The sequence below is a fragment of the Equus przewalskii genome, chromosome 4 (genome assembly GCF_037783145.1).
Source record: "Equus przewalskii isolate Varuska chromosome 4, EquPr2, whole genome shotgun sequence".
In the NCBI taxonomy this organism is placed as follows: Eukaryota; Metazoa; Chordata; class Mammalia; order Perissodactyla; family Equidae; genus Equus; species Equus przewalskii.
This window is the reverse complement of record NC_091834.1, coordinates 9,114,669-9,135,504: the sequence shown is the minus strand read 5'-3', so window position 1 is coordinate 9,135,504 and position 20,836 is coordinate 9,114,669. Positions and strand designations below refer to the sequence as shown.

At 40.5% G+C, this 20,836-nt stretch overlaps 1 protein-coding gene across 1 annotated transcript in view; it reads left to right on the top strand.

Annotated features, from left to right (window-relative positions):
- Window positions 1–20,836, top strand: part of LOC103545034 (platelet binding protein GspB-like) — a 476,815-nt gene that overhangs the window by 76,970 nt on the left and 379,009 nt on the right. The gene's annotated exons all lie outside the window — the stretch shown is intronic.

Here is a 20,836-nt window from a genome sequence, read left to right as displayed (position 1 = left end):
AAAATAGACAGGAATGGGATCTAGAAGTTAATCTGAATAACTAATCGCGATCAAAATACTGTACTTTTTAAGCAGGAAGCAGAGAATTGAAAAAAAATCACAGTTTGTATTCAAATGCTGTGGTCCAATGAGGACAGAAATTAATCCCTAAATCACAAACAGCCAAGCAGATTACTTAGGGTACAGGCCCTAGCGACTGACGCATTTGGTTCAAATTCTTGGCACGCTCTTTATTAACTAGGCAACCACGAGTTAAGTTACTTAACCTCCCCAATTCTCTGTTTCATCTCTAAAATGGGGATCAGTAACACCTACTTCATGCTTGCAAGGAAGGAAGAAATATGCACAATGTTTGACATTTAATAAAAGGCATTTGTTATTGTTTCTTGGATCAATGATTTCTGTTTTGACTTAAAAAATTAACTTTTACAAAAAGTGATCAAGTCAACTCAAAAGTGCTAGAAGAAATGTCTACTACCTTTTGAAGTCCCCTGCTGTTAATTGAATGAATACTTCTCAGGAATATCTTCAGCACATTGAGTACTGGCATGGGGGAGTTATTCTTGAGGTTCTGAAATTTTCTTCATGGACCCTTACACTTTATGATTCAAAAAGAAATTCTGACAAGATACTGAATTCTATATATATGGAACGAATGGTGGCCCGGGTTTTGGAATTTGTTAGACCTGAGTTTGAATCCAGGCTCCTGACCCACTTCCCTAAGTGATCCTGATCAGGTGAAACTTTTTAAGATTCTGATGATCTCATCTGACAAATGTGGTTGATTATAAATAGTTTAAAGTATTATTATAAGAATTAAAGTGTACTTTAGACTGACTTACACAGCATTTATTTTAAAAACAAAGAGCTTGGCACAATCCTTGGCACATGGTAGATGATGAATCCAGAGGAAGAGTTATGATTTCCACTTATAGTGACTTTCCCAAGGACACATCCTTCAAGGGGCAGTGCTTGGACTGGAGCTGTCATTCTGTCTTTTTCAAAGTATTACAACCTCACAGAATTGTAAGGTCTTGTGTCATACTCTCCAAAGGGTCCTTAATGGCAGCTCTGTATGAGAAGGACAACTCCCCTCAGCTCACGATATCGGATTACATCATTGGCTGCCCAGGGAGCTGGGCTCCAAGGCTGAGCCCATGACTGAACCATTCACAGGGAAAGGAAGTCTGGAAGGCTGGCACCACGTGGAGTGGATCAGAACCTGCAGTTCCCTGAAGACCGCACGCACCTGGCAGCCACAGCACCTGTGGGAAGAGCAGGCAGGGTGCGAAGCTTTGGTTGAGGTTTCTGGGCTACACTCAGCTTCCCTGGAAACTGTGCCTGCCCAGCCCTTCCTCTACTTAGGCTAAACTATGAGATTTACCACCCATGGGAGGAGATGGTGCCTGTGCCCAGAAGAAGCTCACTTAGTGATTTAATCACGGGATGCTGGGCTTGAAAGACAATTTGATTGAAAAAGGAAGAGATTTTCTAAATTTCCAAATCTCCAATGTAAAGGTTAAAAGGCAAGGCTCACAAACTAGGGACAGAAATGTTACTAGAGGTGCTGGACACAGAAAACTGGGGGAGTGATGTCATCAAAGTTAGCATCCACCTCAAGAGGGAGCAGCAGCACTTCTGGCTGGGATTTGTTGTGAGATGGTGGAGAGACAGTAGGTAAAGGGACTTCTGCTTCCCTTGTCTCTGAGGGTCTTATCGGAGAAGGATAGAAACTTCAACAGAAACCCAAGATAGATGGATGGAGGATCTGAGAACATCTGGCTGATGTCAGGTTTTCCCAATATGGCCATAATAGAGCAACTTCAATAGTGGAAGGTATTTGCAAAAGATGAGCCCAAACCAGCATTGATTTTCCCCACAGGCTGCACACATAGCAGTTCCAAATGCCTCTCAGAGTCTCTAAGAGGGGGAGAAGTGCTGATGGGACCAGAGCATGCAGTGCACTCAGGATGGGGATGAGAATCTGCAAGGTGGGAAGTTCATATTCCAAGGCGTGGTGTGAATCACTGGTGGGGTTCAGGTCTGGTTATTGCACCAGCCGATTCAGAGGAAGAGGCCAAATCCCAGAGACCAGCAGGGTAAAGGGCTGGAAGTCAGTGAGGATGCAGAGAGTGGCAGGCGGAGACTACAAGAACTAACACTCCTCCCATGTGTGTGTGTAGTCACGTCATCTGGGGACAAGAGGAGGAAGAGAAAAACAGAAAAGATGAAGACTGTACCAAAGAGACTGAGCTAACCAGAAAGACACTGTTCCAAGCTGGAGGAAACCATTGGAAATCTGTAAGTTTAGTGCCTCCCTCCACTATCAGAACGAGGAAGAGATGAGATATATCATTTATATACAATAGCGACACTCCCCTGCAACACACACTGAGTTGTAGCATGTGTCTGTTCTACCAGGTGCTCTGCTCTAGGGTGCCTGGGTGAGGTGCCACCTGTGGGGGCCAAAATCCCCTCCCTTGTTTACCCCCTTCTACACTTAGGAGCTGAGCTGGGGCAGCCTGGAGAAAGACTGCCTTTTCTAATTATTCCGCCTAGAGGTGCGTCTTTTTTTAATTAGTAAAAAGAAGTCTTATGTACTATGGGAGGTCCTATTTACGAGGTAATAAGTACATGGAGTTATGTAGACAAAATAGAGGGTTTTAAATAAATTCAATCCATGAAGCTTCTTGGCCCTAAGGAAAGACAGAACTAGTCTAGATAAAAAGAATTATCAAGAACCAATGAAAATAGTATTGTTTGAATCCAGTAAACAGTCTTTAAAATTCAGAGCCTTGAGAGAAACTGACAATCGTGATATATATAGGGAGAAACAAAAGGCTTTTCCATAGACCACATAGACTACAAAGTTAAGGACGCCGGACTCTGGAGTCAGAGGACAGGAGTGAAGGGAGCATCTCCAGCGATGTAAAACCGACTGCAATGACTGTTGTGACAATTATGGCATTATAAGTCCAAAATGATTAGCATCAAGTCTGGAGTAGAGTAAGTACTCACTGGGATTAATTATTAGTACCTATAATTAAATTTCACTTTTGTCTTTATCCCCTTGTATGGAATAATTGGGACAACTAGTCAAGAAAAGCCTTCCCTCAAGGACATTGCCAGTATTGCTCTCTCCACTAGATACACCTATCTCTATCTCTTTGTCTATCTCTATCTCTTTGTCTATCTCTGTCTCCCTCTCCATCTTCATCTCCATCACGATATCTATATCTAACTGTCTATCTATTTACCCAAATATCTGGAAATGAACTTGTGGGCTTGTTGTTGCCACAACCTGACTAATGTTCTCCAGATAAACTAGGCACCTCAGAAATGTCATGGATGGGGGCCCCTGTTCGACCCACCTATTTCCTTCCCTGAAACCAGCAGGCACACACACCTGACACTGGCCACCAGCATCCTCAATTCTCCACCTTGGCCTTGGAGGCAAAGCCTGGGTAGACAAGATGTCTGGCTACTGGCAATCATCTGCCCTTTTCTCTGGGCTAGTGAGTTTGTTCTTCCTTCTGTTCAGATTACGTGAGAACCTAAAGAAATTATTTAATGCTGTCTCTGAGTATTTCAGAGAAAGTCTGTTTCATTCTCTCCCTCTCTTTCCAGTTAATAGTCGAAACAGTACAATCAGAAATATCTATTTCCATAGTAGGAAAAAACACATTCTCGTACAGTCCTCAACATTGCATCTGTTACCTTAGTTATATATTGGTGCCAAAATAATGAACCAGTTTCCAGAGAATCTGATAAATATTTGGTCCATTACAACACCTGCTCAGAAGCATTGACCCAGGGTGAGCATTGGTACCCCACCCCTCCTCCTTCTGTTGCCCCTGTGCGGTGAGTCTTTCTAGTTTTCAGCTGCAGGACTTCTGATCCACCACCCTCTCCTCCTCAACATCAACTCCCCAGTGTTGATAAACTTAGAAATGATATTTATTAGAAAAGAGGGAAAATAAGGCACCTGCCTCAGGGAAAAATCCAGCCACCAAACCAGCTTCTTCCTCTTTTTTCTCCTCAGGAGGACCCAAGCCAGTCTGTGTTCCCGTTGACCCTACACGATACGGGATGGAGCTGGACATAAGTTTTGGGGACGAGCGCTGCCCTGGGTTTAATGAGCTCTAACACACACAAATTTTTCATAGAAATCCATACGGAAATCATAAAAAGCAAGTGAAGAAGCTTAGCTGAAGAAAGGTAAAAGGAAAAATAGCAAAAAAGTTCTCTAAGAGTGGAAAAGGGAAATGCCAATAATATTTGAGTGCTTTCCCGGGTTTCTATTTCCAAATGGTCACCAAAGCATTTAACAGTGAAAGTTGGGAAAAATATGAAACTGTTGACAGCATGAGGAAGTTGAATTAAAAAAAAATGATAGTAACGGTGATGATATCTAACTATTATTGAAAATATGTTGTTTTCTAGAGTCTGTTCCAGGTACCTTAGCTGACTTAATCTGCAGAAACTTTTGAGATAGGTGTAATTATTGCATCTGTTTTCACATGATGAATTTGAGGTACAAATAGATTGAGCAATTTGCACAGGATCAGGCAGCTTCTAAGTGATAGAGATGAACAGGAAACAGTGGCTGAAATTTAAAAAATGCTTCAATGACATGGGAACTTGTTCAGAATATAGAATGAACAGAAAGGAGAAGAATAAAAAAGACTATACGTATTCCACATGTAACTTATAAAAATATTTACAGGCCACAAAATAACATTAATATCCATGTATGTATACACAAAGAAGAAATCTAGAAGTTAACACATCATCATGATAATGGTTGTTTGTCTTGGTGACAGGATCACACGTGTCCTTATTTTCATCTTTATTCTGTTTCTCTGAGTATCTTCAATGAATAACTTTGCCAGCATGTCCCATTATAACCTACACAGCTTTCGTTGAGGCCATCAGTCCTTTGTACCCCATTTTCTTCATCTATAAAATGAAAACTACAAATATCCGTATCATGTGATTGCCTTGAAGATTAAAAAGGTGAAAAAACATGTTTTTTAGAAAAAAAGCCTAACAGCCCTAAGGAGACCATCAGCCTTATCCTGAGATGGACAGGGTATGAGGCCCACAGAAATCAGCAACCTCAGATCTGAGGCCAGCACTAAAGGCCAAGGTCCCACCTCACCCACCACTTCCTTCCCCCTCGCCAGTTCAGGCCACGCCTACTTGCCACTGACCTGTGGCATCCAGTCATGAGGTCCTCACTTTCCTGCTTTCTGCTTGAGGACACAGCCTGGCAGACAGGATGTCACTGCTGGAAGCATTCACCTTCTTGTCCTTCTGGGCTGGTGAGTCACACTCCTTGACCATTTCGTTCTAGACGAGTGAGCAAAGAAATTCTTCAATGTTTCTTATATTGTCAGAAGTTCATTGGAAATTCTGTTTTTCTACTTACAGTTGGACTTGGGTTAACAAAAGTGGAGCAGTCCCAGATATCCATTACCAAAGCAGTAAAGAAAAGTGTTAACATATATTGCAAGATAACAAGCTCAGATTTTGAGGGGGAATACATTCACTGGTACCGGCAGAAACCCAATAAGGCTTTGGAGCATCTGATTTATGTGCGCTTCACAGGAAGCCCAGCTCTAGCTAACCTAGGTGGGAAGAAAAATAAACTTGAGGCCAGAAAGGATTCTCAAACTTCCACTTCAATGCTTACCATACATGCCATAGAAAATGAAGATGTGGCCATTTACTACTGTGCTGGATGGGACCACAGTACTAGATCTGTTGAGACAACCCACACAAGATCCCCTCCTTGGGTGTGTGCCCACCCACATCCTTCCCAACAGTGGCAACCACAACCAGGCCCAGCTGGGCTCCTGGCCTCAGCCTCTCCTTCTCTGCAGCACTTTCAGAGCTTTCCAGGAAGCCATTTTGGATTAGGCTTGCACATTAGCTTCCAGCTGACCTGAGGATTTGTGCCTCCAAAGCTTTATTTGACACTATTTAACAATGAATTAAAGTCCTGTCCAGGTACTGAGAGCATGATGGCTGTGCCACTGTCCATCATCTCACCATCCAGAAACTCTCAGTAAGTGGACAAGGTTCAGACAGAGAGAGGAATTACCATGAGCCATTATTATCATATATACTCAAGACAACCCCTCTGAAATATAACTATTATTGGTCCATTTTCAAACTAAAGAAATTAAAGCTTAGAGAATTTAGGCTTAATGATCAGCCAAAGACAAGATGTCCATGTTTTTGAACTGGACTGTGAGACCATATTGAAAAGTTTAAGGATTGCAGTTCTTTAAGTGAACACTAGGGGATCTGGGGGTAAATTAAGGATGCAGCAATGTTTTTTTTCAGGGAGGTGTGGGGGAAAGGATTGTGCCCATATGATGTCATCACAACAGAGCTCCTAATTCATTGAGACTCTTAGATTAGCCCATCATATTGGGTGACCCTTGATCTGCCCATGAAAGAATCTGCTAAGACCAGAAGAGCTGGCATTGTATGTGTGTGTGTGTGTGTGTGTGTGTGTGTAAGTCCTCTATCCACGGTCTCAATTCTTTGACTATATCAGTTCCTTTAACCCACACTACCTACAAGGTCTGTTCCATTATCATCAAGGATATTTGAGTCATGAGGTAAGTACCAAGTGGTTCAGTCACTTGTCAAGTCACACAGCTGGTACGTGGCTAATTGGCAGAGCAGAGTAGGGCCCCAGATAATCTGGCTCTTCTTGCCTCTCACACTAACCACTTCTTAACTGCAGGACAATAAGAGAAACAGTACACTGTTCCGTCCCCAAAGAGGAGAGAGAACTAACTATTATGGAATATTAACTGACATGAATTACTATTATGTGCTGAAGCACATCCCCAGTATTTGAAGGATCAGGTGTTTTCACAGAATAAAGTGTCAATAAATTTTCAGGGGCCGGCCCTGTGGCTGAGGGGTTAAGTTCACGCGCTCAGCTGTGGTAGCCCAGGGTTTTGCTGATTCAGATGCTGGACACGGACATGGCACTGCTCTCAGGCCACGTTGAGGTGGCATCCCACATTCCACAACTAGAAGGACCTACAACTAAACATATACAACTATGTGCTGGGGGGATTTGGGGAGAAGAGAAAAGAGCAGGAAAAACAAGAAGATTGGCAACAGTTGTTAGCTCAGGTGCCAATCTTTAAACAAAAATAAAATAAATTTTCAATTGACTTTTCAATATAAAAGAATAAAAAGATCCTTATTTTCTATTTCTGACAATCATTATCTACAGTGGGCTTCTGGTAAATATATAGATACCTCCTTGCAGATTTCCTCTGCGTACTGTACACTTTAATTAAAAATTCCTCAAACAGCATCAACATATTCCTTCTCTCTAGCCCTTATTTCAAGGATTCACAGGCTATTGTTCAAATGTGAGATGTATTGGAAGGAAAAAGTAGGCATTTGCGGGCCAGGCTCACACAAGAGATGGAATTAGACACAAGATCGTTCAGCCCTTCTTCTCCCACCTTTGGTGGGTTCATATTTCTTTGATTTACATCCTGATTTACACTCTTTATGGCCATGATGGTTTCTTAATGGGGGTCCATTACCTTCTTCAGCCAAAACAGAACCTTCTTAGTTCCCTATACTTTTTACACAAGCAAATTAGAGAAAAGAACCTGAAAGGAACACATCCATTGTGAGAAGAGGAGCACGTTCCAGAAGGAATGCATGGAAAATGTGGATTACGCTTCTCAAAATATCTATGCTGAATTCTTTGAATGGATTTTCTCGTGTACTGTACGGAAGATCAGTGGACCTGGAGATATAGTGTCTTCGAGGAACAGACCTCAGGAGTCAAAAGTGATGTCAGCTTTTCCACATAACCTCTAAAAATTTAGTGGCAAATTCAATGATGAACAAAGGGAAAGAAGCAAACAATTTATGTTGCATTCAAATGATAGAATATTATGAAGCCATTAAAAATGGCACTTTTGAAAATTTAGTAACAAAAATGAAAATGTTTATATTCAAATATCAAAAAGTCACTTAAAATATGAATGAGTATACGTTAAATCTCAAATATATACATGTCTTTGTTGGTGGAATAAACAAAAAGAGGAAATATTTGAGTTTTAAGATAGATGTTTTTTCTGATAGAGTGGATAGGTTATTTTCTTTTTTATGGTTTAATGATTTTATAAATTTTCAAAATTGGACTGCAAAAACTTTCACAAATAAAATATTATTTAACAAGGAAATTTTCTCTTGTTTTTTTGTAATAATAAAAGTATAACTTGGGGGCCGGCCCAGTGGCATATCGGTTAAATTCGCCACCGAATCTCCTCAGCGGCCTGGCGTTGACTGGTTCAGATCCTGGTGTGGACATGACACCGCTTGGCACGCCATGCTGTGGTATGCATCCCACATATAAAGTAGAGGAAGATAGGCATGGATGTTAGCTCAGGGCCAGTCTTCCTCAGCAAAAAGAGGAGGATTGGCAGCGGTTAGCTCAGGACTACTCTTCCTCAAAAAATAAAAATATATAACTTGAAAACATCATAAAGGGCTTATTATGTGTCAGGCACTATTACTTCTATTTTATGTTCATTATCATCTTTACTGGGCTAATGTAACTTTCTTAAGTCTCTGAAAGATATTTATTTAATCAATTATAGGTGTAGAAATTGAGACAGAGATTAAATAACTCAGCCAACATCAAAATCAGTAAGTAGTATAGGATGGTGGTTATCTTCAAAGGTCATTAGCAACGATATTCACATAAATTTTTTAGGGACCTGATATATTTTCAAAATATCAAGTTAACTAAGAGAACAGAATATTAAACTGTATGTGTAAAGCCCATTTAAAATGAAACAAATATATGTGTAATGATCCAAGCAAGCATCCTACTATGTATAAATATGCAGAGAAAACACTTGAAAGTAAATGACGATGGCTTTTATTGGAATCACTTCATAACAGCTTTACTCAGATTTCTCTTCAATGAGCATCTGCTACTTATCCAAGCTCCCACATGTGTCAGCTTTGCGGCTTGGGATCAGTCACCTTTTCCACATGTTCTCATCTGCCGAAGGGAGATAATAGTACCAGTAACTCCCAAGATTGAGAAGTGTAAGTGAAATAAGGCAAGAAAACCCTTAGAACAGTGCTAGCATGTCCTCGATACATATTACATATAATATCAATTTTAAAGGCTTATTATTACATATAGAAATTAACATTATTAAAAATATGCCTCTCTGTGACATAATGTTCAAGAGATGATTCCTAGGTCCAGGTCGAGTGGAAGCCGGTCCCATTCCCACAGATTGTGTGCTATTCCTTCTGGCAATTTCAATCTCATCTCTTTTGAAGGGCACCCAGAACACAAGTGAAATTTGATTTCTCTGAGTTATAATCAATACAGTAATTTCCCAAATAATCATAAAACAAAATGTTCCATTGTATTTCAAATCAAAATGTCTATGGCTTTTTAAACGAGGTATGAATACTGTTAATTTGAAAGTTCAGCTTGCTTCTTATTTATATTGTAAAATACTGTCCATATTTCATACTCCCGAGTGCTGAATCCAAACAAATTAGCAGAGGAACTAATTTTAATTTTATGATTCGCAAGTCATGTCCTCACATCTCTGGAGCAACGTTTCTATATGTGAAAATTAAGGAGGGAACAGGAAAGTTTGAAACAGAATTAGGTCAACTCCAGAACTGCCCCCACCCACTCCACAGAGACATTCCCACCCAGACTGCGAACCCTACTCCCCATCAGTTGAGCACCCACGGATCACCAGAGCCACCTAATCTGCTCAGCTCTGCAGCAGATACTGAAGGGCCCCCCAGGACCACCAGAGCCGCCACTTCCTCTTCTTACACCAAGTCACACCACACCTTCCTCTCACTGATGTGGATCCTTCAAGGACCAGGGCCCTCACTTTCCTGCCTTCTCCTTGGTGATGCAGTCTAACAGACAGGACAGTCATGGGAACATTCATAATTTTCTCCCTCTGGGCTTCTGAGTTGCTCCTCCATTATTCCATCATAGATGAGAGATGAAAGAGATTCTTTATTGTTTTCTTTTTCTGTGTCAGGTGTTCATGGGAATTTCCCTTTTTTGTTGGCAGGTGGACAAGGGCAGGTAAAGGTGGAGCAACCTGAAATGTCAACCTCCAGGGCAACAGAGAGAGAGTTCACATGTCTTGTATGATGCCCACTGCAGACACTGAAAATACAGTTATACACTGGTACCGGCAGACACCAAACAAAATTATGGCACATCCCACGTGTATCATTTCAGTAAAAACCCCAGTCAATTCATTTAGGTGAAAAAAACAACAAAATTAAGGCAAGTAAAATTTTTCAAACATCTACTTCAATTTTTACCATAAACTTTAAAGAAAAAGCTATGGACATTGACTGTCATGCAGGTGGGACCCTCAGCACTGGCGGTGCCCAACAACTGGGTCTTTGCCCCACCACAGCCTTCCCACAGGAGCAAACTCAATTACCTCCTGCCTGGGCTCCCAGCCTCAGGCTCGCCTCCTCTGCTGCACTTCCTGAGCTTTCCAGGAGGCCAGCATGGGTTACGCTCACACATTAGGCCCCACCTTAAGCAGGAAGCACTCCTGACCATTATGTTCCCAAAGTTTCATTTAGCACTGCTTCCTAATGAATTAAAGTCTTGTCTGGGAAAGAGTGGACACAGGCCCCATTTATCACATCACCATCCAGAGACTTCCACTAACTGTGAATGACTCAGGCTGAGGGAGGGAGTCATTGTGAACACAGGACTCCTAGATACAGTACATATACGTGACCATATACAGTTATCAGAACACCCCTGCAATATAATTATTGTCTGCCCATTTTATAGATAAAGAAATTAAGGCTCAGAGAGGTAATGTGTTTGGTCAAAGACAGGGAGTCCAGGCTTTTTTAACTGGACCATGATGCTACCCTGAAAATTTAAAGATCACAATTCTCTGACAAACAGAATACTTGAGGTAAATTTGGGATGGAGCAAGTGTCTGTTTTCTGGAGGAGGAGAAAAACGGTTCCTCACTTCACATTCAGGCTGTGTCAACATGATGCCATCAGAGCAGAGCTCTGAGCCACTGGGGCCATTAGAGGAACCCACCATATTTTGAATAACTCTTGGTTCTCTCTGTGAAAGAAGAGAGAGTGAGCCAAGAGAAGAATAGCTAACAATTTTGCCTGTGAGCGAGTTCACTGTTAGTGTTCTCAATTCTTTGCACATATGAGCTCCTTTAACCCTCACGTTAACTTCTGAGGTCTCTTGCATTATCATGAAGCCCATGTGACCTATGAGGAGAGTGAGATACTGTGAGTCTCAGGAACGTGTCCAAGTCACACAGCAGGTACACAGCAGAGAAGGGTTGTACCCAGGTAGTCTAGCTCCAGAGTCTGTCCTTTTGATCCTTGAGGATAAAAAAAGTGCTGTGCATTGTTCCTACCCCCACGGAAAAAAGAAATCTAACCTTTGTGGAATGTTCACTGACACAATTTATCATTTTGTCCTGAACCGTGTGACCAGGACTTGAGGAATTAGGATTCTTCACAAAATATGTGAAATGTAAATAAATTAGCAATTTGTTTTCCAAAACATAAAACAACAAAAATTGCATCATTTATGATACCACCTCTGAAATGATTCTGAGGTAAACGAAGACTACCCTTTAGTCCATGCCTTCTTCTCATACAGCACATGCTGAGCGCCCCATGGGGTAATATGAATATCATCTTGCATCTGTGCCATACATAGTCCCTTATTTATTCAATAATTTCCAAGGTCACAGCAACATACTCATCCCCATCATCTCCTCCCCCCAGGATCCAGCTTCTATTTCCCAATTCAAGGAGGCCGTTGGAAGAAAGGAAGGAGAGTCACAGGAAAGGGGGACATAGAGTCAGTCTGTCCACCTTTCTCTTCCTGCCTCTGATGTTCACAAGCTCCTTTGATTGCGTCTGTCCCTGTAATTCCTGACCATCGCGTTCCCTCCGTGTGGGCCACAGTTGGTTTCTCGAACCCATAGAGGAACTCACTAATTACCTAAACTGTTGGTAGAAGCTAAGGTGGAGAGCAAGACCTGAGAGAAACTCAATCTGAGAACATAAGCCCTTTCAGACAGGAAGGCACAGAAAAGCTTGTCAGCTGACCTCTGCTACCTTCCCTACATGGTGTCACATCTGGACTCAGAAGAACCGCACAGAGCAGAAATGCGGTGTCCACAGCGAGACAGCTGTGCTCAGAGGAAAACGCTCCGGCAGCTTCTTATGTATCAGAGTAAAGGGTGACTAACAGGGAAAAAGACACCTGATTTATACTGTATTCAAAGGATAGAATATGATGCAGCCATTGAAAACAGTGTTCTGTGGATATGTCAATAAAATTTTAAAATAGTCACAGTATAAAGAGAGAAAAATTCATTAGTATATAATAACATCTTAAAAATATAAATGTCTATATTGATAGGAAAATTTTTAAAGAGAGTGAAGGGAATTTTTTAAAATTTTAATGATTATTCGTGAAGGAATACATGGTTTTATTTCTTTGATGTGTTTTGATTAACTTTACATGTTTTCCTATATGAGTTGCTATGATTTTACTGTAAAAATTATTTGACAAAGTAAACTTCTCTTGCTTGATAATATAGGAATAAAAAGACTTCATAACATCATTGAAGACTCATGATGCACCAGGTACTGATATCTGAGCATTGTGCGCATTATGCTCACATAATATGATAAAGTAAGCCTCTTAATACCTCTAAAAGATATGTATGTATACAAGGTACACATGTGGAAAGTGAGGAACAAGATTAAATAGCTTAGCCAGTGTCAGATAGGGTTAAGAGACATAGAAGGGTGTTTAATTATCTTTGGTTATTAAAAATAATATTCACATAGATTATTTAAAGACCTGATTGGGGCTGGCCCAGTGGCGCAGCAGTTAAGTTCACACATTCTGCTGCTCGGCGCCCTGGGGTTCTCCAATTCACATCCAGGGTGCGGACATGGCACTGCTGGGCAAAAGCCATGCTGTGGTAGGCGTCCCACATATAAAGTAGAGGAAGATGGGCACGGATGTTAGCTCAGGGCCAGCCTTCCTCAGCAAAAAGAGCAAGATTGGCAGTAGTTAGCTCAGGGCTAACCTTCTTCTTCAAAAAAAAAAGAAAAAAGACCTGACTATTGCTCACAGTAATAACAAAAAGGAGGGAATATAAAGCCAAATATGCAAACCCCACTAAAAAACGTATATGTACAAGAATATATACACATGTATACATAACTAAGTAATCCTATTTCTATCTAAAAATATATGAAGAAAATTTCAAAGTAAAAGTAAATACGGAGCACCTTTCATTGTCATTTTTTACATCTCATTTTACTCAGATTTTCTTTAGTGAATACCTGTTACTTATCCATGTATTAAATTTAAAACCAGGCAAGGAAATAAAACAAAAAAATAAATAATTGGGACTATATCAAGCTCAAAATCTTCTGCACAGCAAAGGAAATCATCAACGAAATGAAAAGACAACTTCACAATTGGGAGAAGATATTTGCAAAACATGCATCTGACAAGAGGTTAATATCTAAAATATGTAAAGAACTCATGCATCTCAACAACAAAGAAACAAACAATCCAATTAAAAAATGGGCACAAGTTCTGAACAGACATTTTTCCAAAGAAGATATACAGATGGTTAACAGGCATATGAATAGATGATCAACATCACTAATTATTAGAGAAATGCAAATCTAAACTACAATAAGATATCACCTCAGGCATGTCAGAATGGCTATAATTAGCAAGACAAGACATACCAACTGTTGGAGAGGCTGTGGAGAAAAGGGAACTCTCATATACTGCTGGTGGGAATGTAAACTGGTGCAGTTGCTATGGAAAACAGTATGGAGATTCCTCAAGAAATTAAGAATAGAGTTACAATATGATCCAGCTATTCCACTGCTGGATATTTATCCAAAGAACATGAAAACATGAATGCATGAAGATATATGCACCCCTGTGTTCATTGCAGTGTTATTCGCAATAGCCAAGACTTCGAAACAATATGTAGGTCCATCTTGCATGAATGGATAAAGAAGATGCAGTATATATACAATGAAATACTACTCAGCTATAAAAAAAAAAGAAGAAATCTTGCTATTTGCAACAACATGGATGAAACTTGAGGGTAATATGCTAAGTGAAATAAGTCAGATGGAGAAAGTGAAATACCATATCATCTCACTTATAAGTAGACCATAAAAACAGCAACAGCAACAACAAACACATAGAGACAGAGATTAGATTGGTGGTTACCAGAGGGGAAGAGGAGAGGAGGGGGGGAAAGAAGTGACAACGTCCGTGTGTATGATGATGGATAGTAATCAGTCTTTGGGTGGTGAACACAATGTAGTCTACACAGAATTCAAAATTTAATGATTTACACCTGAAATTTATATAATGTTCTAAACCAATATTACCTCAATCAGTAAATAGATAAAATAATATAAGAAAACATTTTGTATAATGCCTAACAAATAGCAAGTTCTCATGATATTAGATGCTATATTAATTTTAAAGCTTATCATTACATATTAAAACTTGCATTGATTTGAAAACATTCCTGCATGTGGCATAATGCTCAGGAGACATCTTCAAGGTCCAGGTGAGTAGAAGCTGATTCCCACAGATTGTCTGTCTCCAATATCCACCAGAATTCACAGTCTAGTCCCTTCTTGAAGCAACCAGATGATAAATGAAATTGATTTCTCTTAGTCAATCTGCATAGTGACATCTCAATTGGTTCAAAAAAAAAAATCCAGTACTAATGCATATGGCATATTAAATAATGTCCATGAGACATTTCAATGTCTGATTTTTGTTTTGTTGTGTTACAGAAAAATAAATGTCAGGATTCAGAGCCAAATCCTGAATCAACAGCAAATCACAGAAAGATAGACGTGGGAACTGAACACTGCAGGTACGTCTTCGTATTTCTGAAGCAATGTGTTTCCAGTGTGGAATTTTAGGGGGAACAACTGACAGGATATGAGAACCATGCTTCCCTGACTCCCAGATGGACACATTCATCCCAGGATTTCTTTCCAGACTGGGAACCCTGCTACGGGACCCGTGCAGCGCTCCTGGGGAGCAGGAAACCTCAGAACTGGTCATTTCCCCTGCAGATCAGGAAGAACCCAGGGAACCACCTGATCCACCACTTCTTCTGAGACACCAGAACCAGCCCTGCCCTGATGCCACTGGCCTGAGACATCCCGCTGACTGGACTCTGAGCATGGAAAGAATCCCAGTGGCTTTTGTTCTCTAAGTGAGACCTCCTGCTGCAGGCTGGCCCAGAATCAAGGAGCTGTGTAGTTGGAGGGGCCTTTCTAAAGATCATCCAGCTCAGTGCTTCTGAGGCATTCAGAGGAGAATCTGTGCTGCTAAATCCAGTAGTCACCAGCCACATGTGGCTGCTGAGCACCTAAAGTGTAGCCAGACCAATAGTCCAAGCTGAGATGGACTGCATGTGTAAAATATAAACCATATCTTGAAGTTAAGATAAGAAAAGTGAAATGTCTCCCTAAAGATTTCTATATTGATTGCATGTTGAAATGATACTTTGCATATCTTGGACTAGAGAAAAATAACCCTCAGCTTAATTTTAACTGTTTGTTTTAAATTTATTGAACATAGCTTTTATGGTTTCCTTTTTAGTGCGGAAGATTTGCTCTGAGCTAACATCTGCACCAATCTTCCTCTATTTTGTATGTGGGTCCCTGCCACAGCATGGCTTGACAAGTGATGTAGGTCCACACTGAACCTGTAAACCTGTGATGCTGAAGTGGAGTGTGGTGAACTTAACCACTACTTCATGGAGCTGGCCCATTTTTACTTTTTTTTTAATGCAGCAGCTAAAAAAATTAATTTGTGACTTGAATGTCTGACACATTTATTACTATTGGATAGCACACTTGCTAACAATTAAATAATTCTGACCATCTTCCCTGAAGAACGAATAAATAAAATGTTTTGCAAATAATTTCAAGGATGAAGGACTCTCTGGAGATTGACCACAAAATGGCTGAAAGCTGAGACAGTAAGTCAATTTCTAAATCCAGTCTCTAACTTGTTGCCCCACCAACTGTCAATCACTTTGCAGCAGACGAGTCAGTGGTTAGATGCGCAGGAGACAATATTGCCACCTTCTTGGCGCCCTCGTCCATTAGCAGTCCTGCCACTCAGATCATGGTGGTAGATGACAATCCTCATGCAGGGTGATGCAGTCAGCCCTGGCGAGACATCGGGCCCCCTGCCTTCCACTTCCCCCTAATGCCACCCCATATGGGAATTTGGGTGGATCTCCAGCTGCTCTGGAACTCTGTTCTCTCATCTGAAAATGATGTGGGGCAACTGTTGAAATTATGCGGTTCTGTTTTCTGTATTAAAGCAAAATGATAAAAAAAAGATATAACTATATTCACTACCTTCTTATAAAGCCAAGTTCTTGAAAGGAAAAGAAAGGAAAGAAAACCTGTGCTGCTGATCCTGCAGCCCCAAAGAGGAAACTTCTCTGCAGCTAAACATGGTGGGAAGAAAAGCTCTTTGAGATCTAAGCTAATTGATACATTTCCAATTAAATATTCAAAGTTTATGTGCACTTCAATAGTATTGTTAAAAATGATTAATGAAAGTAAAGACTAAATGATCTGAGGGAAAACTGCTCCTCAGATTGTCAACTCATCATCTGTCTCCCTCAGCTTCTGTTTTTGTTGTTAGAAATTGATAATAAAGGCATGTCTCCTGTGAAAGATCCCAGCACCCCCACCCTCTCCTGAAGCCTAGGGCAAGGCTACGACCCCCCAGAAGGGGTACAGGGTAGAGGGGGCTGAAACTTACTTTCGCTTTGTTTTCAGGTTGTTCCCTTCATTGTATCTTCCCCGTTGTCCTAATAACACAGAACCCTTTCTTCTTCTTGCCCCCATCTCAGTGCCTGACTCCATGGAGGAGTGAGCTCTGTGAACTAGTGATAATGAGGGTGTGGCCAACAGGAGGAACAAGCTCCTCACTTGTCTCCTTACAGAACAGCATCATCCACATTCCCCAGGGGAGCTGCCCAGTGCTCTGCTGTGAACCTCCGCACCGTCCTACACCCCATCTTCTCCCCTCACTGACTCCTACTTTGCCCTTTTGAGTTCTGTGACCTTCACTGAGGTTTTAACTCCTCTTAAAGGGGAGAATGGAGGCTGACCCTCAGGATCCTGACTTGCACAAAGTGGGTAACAAAGTCCTTTAGTGAGGGAGGAAGAAGAGATGGGTTGGGGGTGCGAAAGAGTTCACCTGGGCTATGTATAAAGACAGTTTGAGCTACTAAATCACATACACATGACCATGCCCGTTAGTCAGCTGGATATGTGAGCATGGAGCCCAGGAGAAGGTGTGGGATGGATATGGGTCTGTAATTTCCTCCTATCATTGCTTTCCCAATTTCCTCAAGATAATTAAAGCCAAGAATGGAAAAGATCGCTCAGGCAAATCAAGTAAAGTAAGAATAGAAATATGGATCCCAACAACTTTTGGTGGATTGGTGAAGGGCAGTCTGTAAATATACCCTAAGACAGATGGAAAGTCTTGGGTTAGAAGAAGAAAAAACAGACAAAAAGGAAAGCCAGGAATCCAGAATGAGGAACCCCAGTTTCATAGAGAAGAAGCTGGGATTTAGTAGGGATAAGTTGTTCAGGTAGCTGAGAGAGAGGACATAAACCTAAACCTTAAAGAGAAGCCAACAAACCAGAATAGAGTATTCAGACCCCTCAAGTTGCTGGTACCACTGTAAGCTGTAGGGTGCGTGGGTAGCTGAAAATATGGTAACACAGTGATGAACCAATGTCTTTCCAGGTGGTTGAAGAAGTTCTCTTTGGCCCCAATTATGGGTACCACAGCATAGACCGTCTTTTCTTCTTCTCATCAACTCTGGTGTGACAACTCAGTGGAGTTATTGATGATTTATTCCATGAATGACAGTGGGAGAAAGGAGAGAAGACCAACATTATAGCATTGAGTCATAGTGGTTTCCCCATTGGACAGCTCTCCCCGGTTAGGTGCCATATCATTGCATCTTTATTACACTCAAGTAACTTAGCATAATGTCTTGCTCATAGTGGGAGCTTCATGAATACTGTTGGGATAAATGAGTCCTCTCAGAGTTCTGTGGTGGCCGTCTCTACCATGTGGTCTGATCTAAGGTGGAGGACCTTGCTCTGCTGTCTTCACGTAGAGTAGATATGCAAACAGTGGTGAGCACACTTCTTCACAATGAGGCAAGGAAGCCATGTTCACCCTCCCCAACGGGAGGTTTGACTTGATGGACTCAGCCAAGCTGCATGGTCTGAGACTCTTCTCAGTAGGGGTTGCAGGCTGCCCTGGAGGAGAGGTCAATTGATTCAGACATGCTGTCACTCTTCCAAGCATTACCTCTCCCAGTCCTTGGAGCTTGTAAGTTGTTTTCTTCCCGCAATTCCCATTGACAGGTATTCTCTAACATTGTAGTTTTTAAAAATTCTAAGATTTTGCTCATTAGTCTTCTCCTTCCCTCATTTGTCAGTGTGTATGTATGGTGCGGGTCATCTGGACAAACCTCAGCTTTCCATTCCTATATGTCTGTCAAACACAGCTGCCTGGAACGTGAGGTATCTGGGGTAACAATATCTAAGACGTCCGTATATTGATATCAGGAAAGCTCTGGTCCAACCCTGCAGGCCCTGCTGCACATTTCATCTGACAGTAGTGTCAGGATGGAGTCAGGCATTCTTCTGAGTAAATTTGAGGTACTGTTTTCATTTATTATTCTAACAGTTTTTTAGTGGATTCGTTAGGATTTTCTAGATATAAAATCATGTCTTCCACAAATAGTGACAGTTTTACTTCTTCCTTTCCAATTTGGATAGCTTTAATTCCTCTTTGTATCTAATTGTTCTTGCTGGGATTTCCAATACTATTTTGAATAAGTGGCAAAATTGGGGATCCTTGTCTCATTCCTGTTCTTGGAGGATTGCTTTCAGTTTTCCACCGATGAGGGTGATATTATCTGTGGGCTTGACTAACATGGCCTTTATTATGTAAGGATATTTTCCTTCTATACCCATTTTACTGTGAGTTTTTATCATAAATGTATTCTGAATCTTGTCAAATATTTTCTCTACATTTATTAGATGATCATGGGATTTTTATTCTCCGTTTAGTTAGTGTGGTGAATCCTGTTGATTGGTTTGTGGATGTTCAACCACCCTTGCCTCCCTGGAAGAAATTTCTCTTGATCGTGATGTATGATTCTTTTAATATGCTATTGTGTTCAACTTGCCAATATTTTGTTGATAATTTTGCATTTATGTTTGTCAGCAATACTGACCTGTAATTTTCTTCTTTTTGTTGTGCTTGTCTGTTTTTGGTATCAGGGCAATGTTGAACTTGTAAAATAAGTTAGGAATCATCACCTTCTCTCCAATATTTTTAAGAGTTTGAGAAGGAGAGCTATTAGATTTTCTTTCAGTGTTTGGTAGAAGTCACCAGAGAAGTCGTCTGGTTCTGAACTTTTGTACTTTTTAGGTTTTTGATTGCTATTTCAATCACCTTGCATGTGCTTGGTATATTCAGACTATTTCTTCTTGATTCAGTTTGGAAGGTTGTTGATTCTGAGAATTTCTGCATTTCTTCTATATTATCTAATATGTTTGCATTTAGCTGTTCATATTATTCTCTTACTATCAATTTTCTTTCTGTGGTCTTTGTCGTAATTTTCTCTCTTTCATTTCTGATTTTACTTATTTGAGTCTTCTTTTTTTTTCTTAGTGAGTCTAGTAAAGGTGTGTCAATTTTGTTTATCTTTTCAAAGAACCAGCTCTTAGTTTCATTGATCCTTTCTATTTCTTTTTCATCTCTAGTTCATTTATTTCCACTCTGCTTTTTATGATTTCCTTCCTTCTACTGATTTTTGGCTTTCTTTGTTTTCCCTTTTCTTGTTCCTTTAGTGTTATGTTAGAGTGTTTATTGGAGATAAACGTTTTTCTTGTTTTTAGAGGTAGGCCTGTATTGCTAAAAACATTGCACATAGTACCAGTTTTGATGCATCTCATAGATTTTGGTAGGACATGTTTCCTTTTAATTTGTCTTTAGCTACTTTATTTATATTTCCCCTGTGACTTGTTCATTGATCCTATAGTTATTCAGTAGCATATTTGTGATTCTACCAGCTTTATTCTCACAGTTGATTTCTAGTTTCATAACCTTGTGTTTGGAAAAAGTGCTTGATGTCATTTCAAATTTTAGTTTAAATAAAGAACCTGATATTTCATAGGAGATAGAATTATAGAAATTTCTGCATTTATTCCAGGAAAAGTAATGTCATCACAGAAATCATTTTCTCATTGACATTGCTGGGTGAAGAATCATATTGCCAATGGTAACAAGGCTTCATTAAAAGTGGGAAACTTTGACCTCGGTGGCCTAGTGGTAAGTTCAGTGCACTCTGACTCGGCAGCCTGGGTTCAGTTCCCTGGCCCGGACTCACATCACTCACGTTAGTGACCATGCTGTGGTGTCAACTCACATACAAAAAAATGGGAACGATTTACAGTGGATGTTAGCTCAGGGCAAATCTTCCTTAGCAAAAAAGATAAAGTAAAATAAATGGGAAGTTTGTTCACATTTCTCCAGTATATTCGAATTGCCATATATTTGAATATGCCTAAAATGGGCATATTTCCATTTTAGCTGCTAAAGAGTATCTTCCTTTCAGAAACACATTCCAAA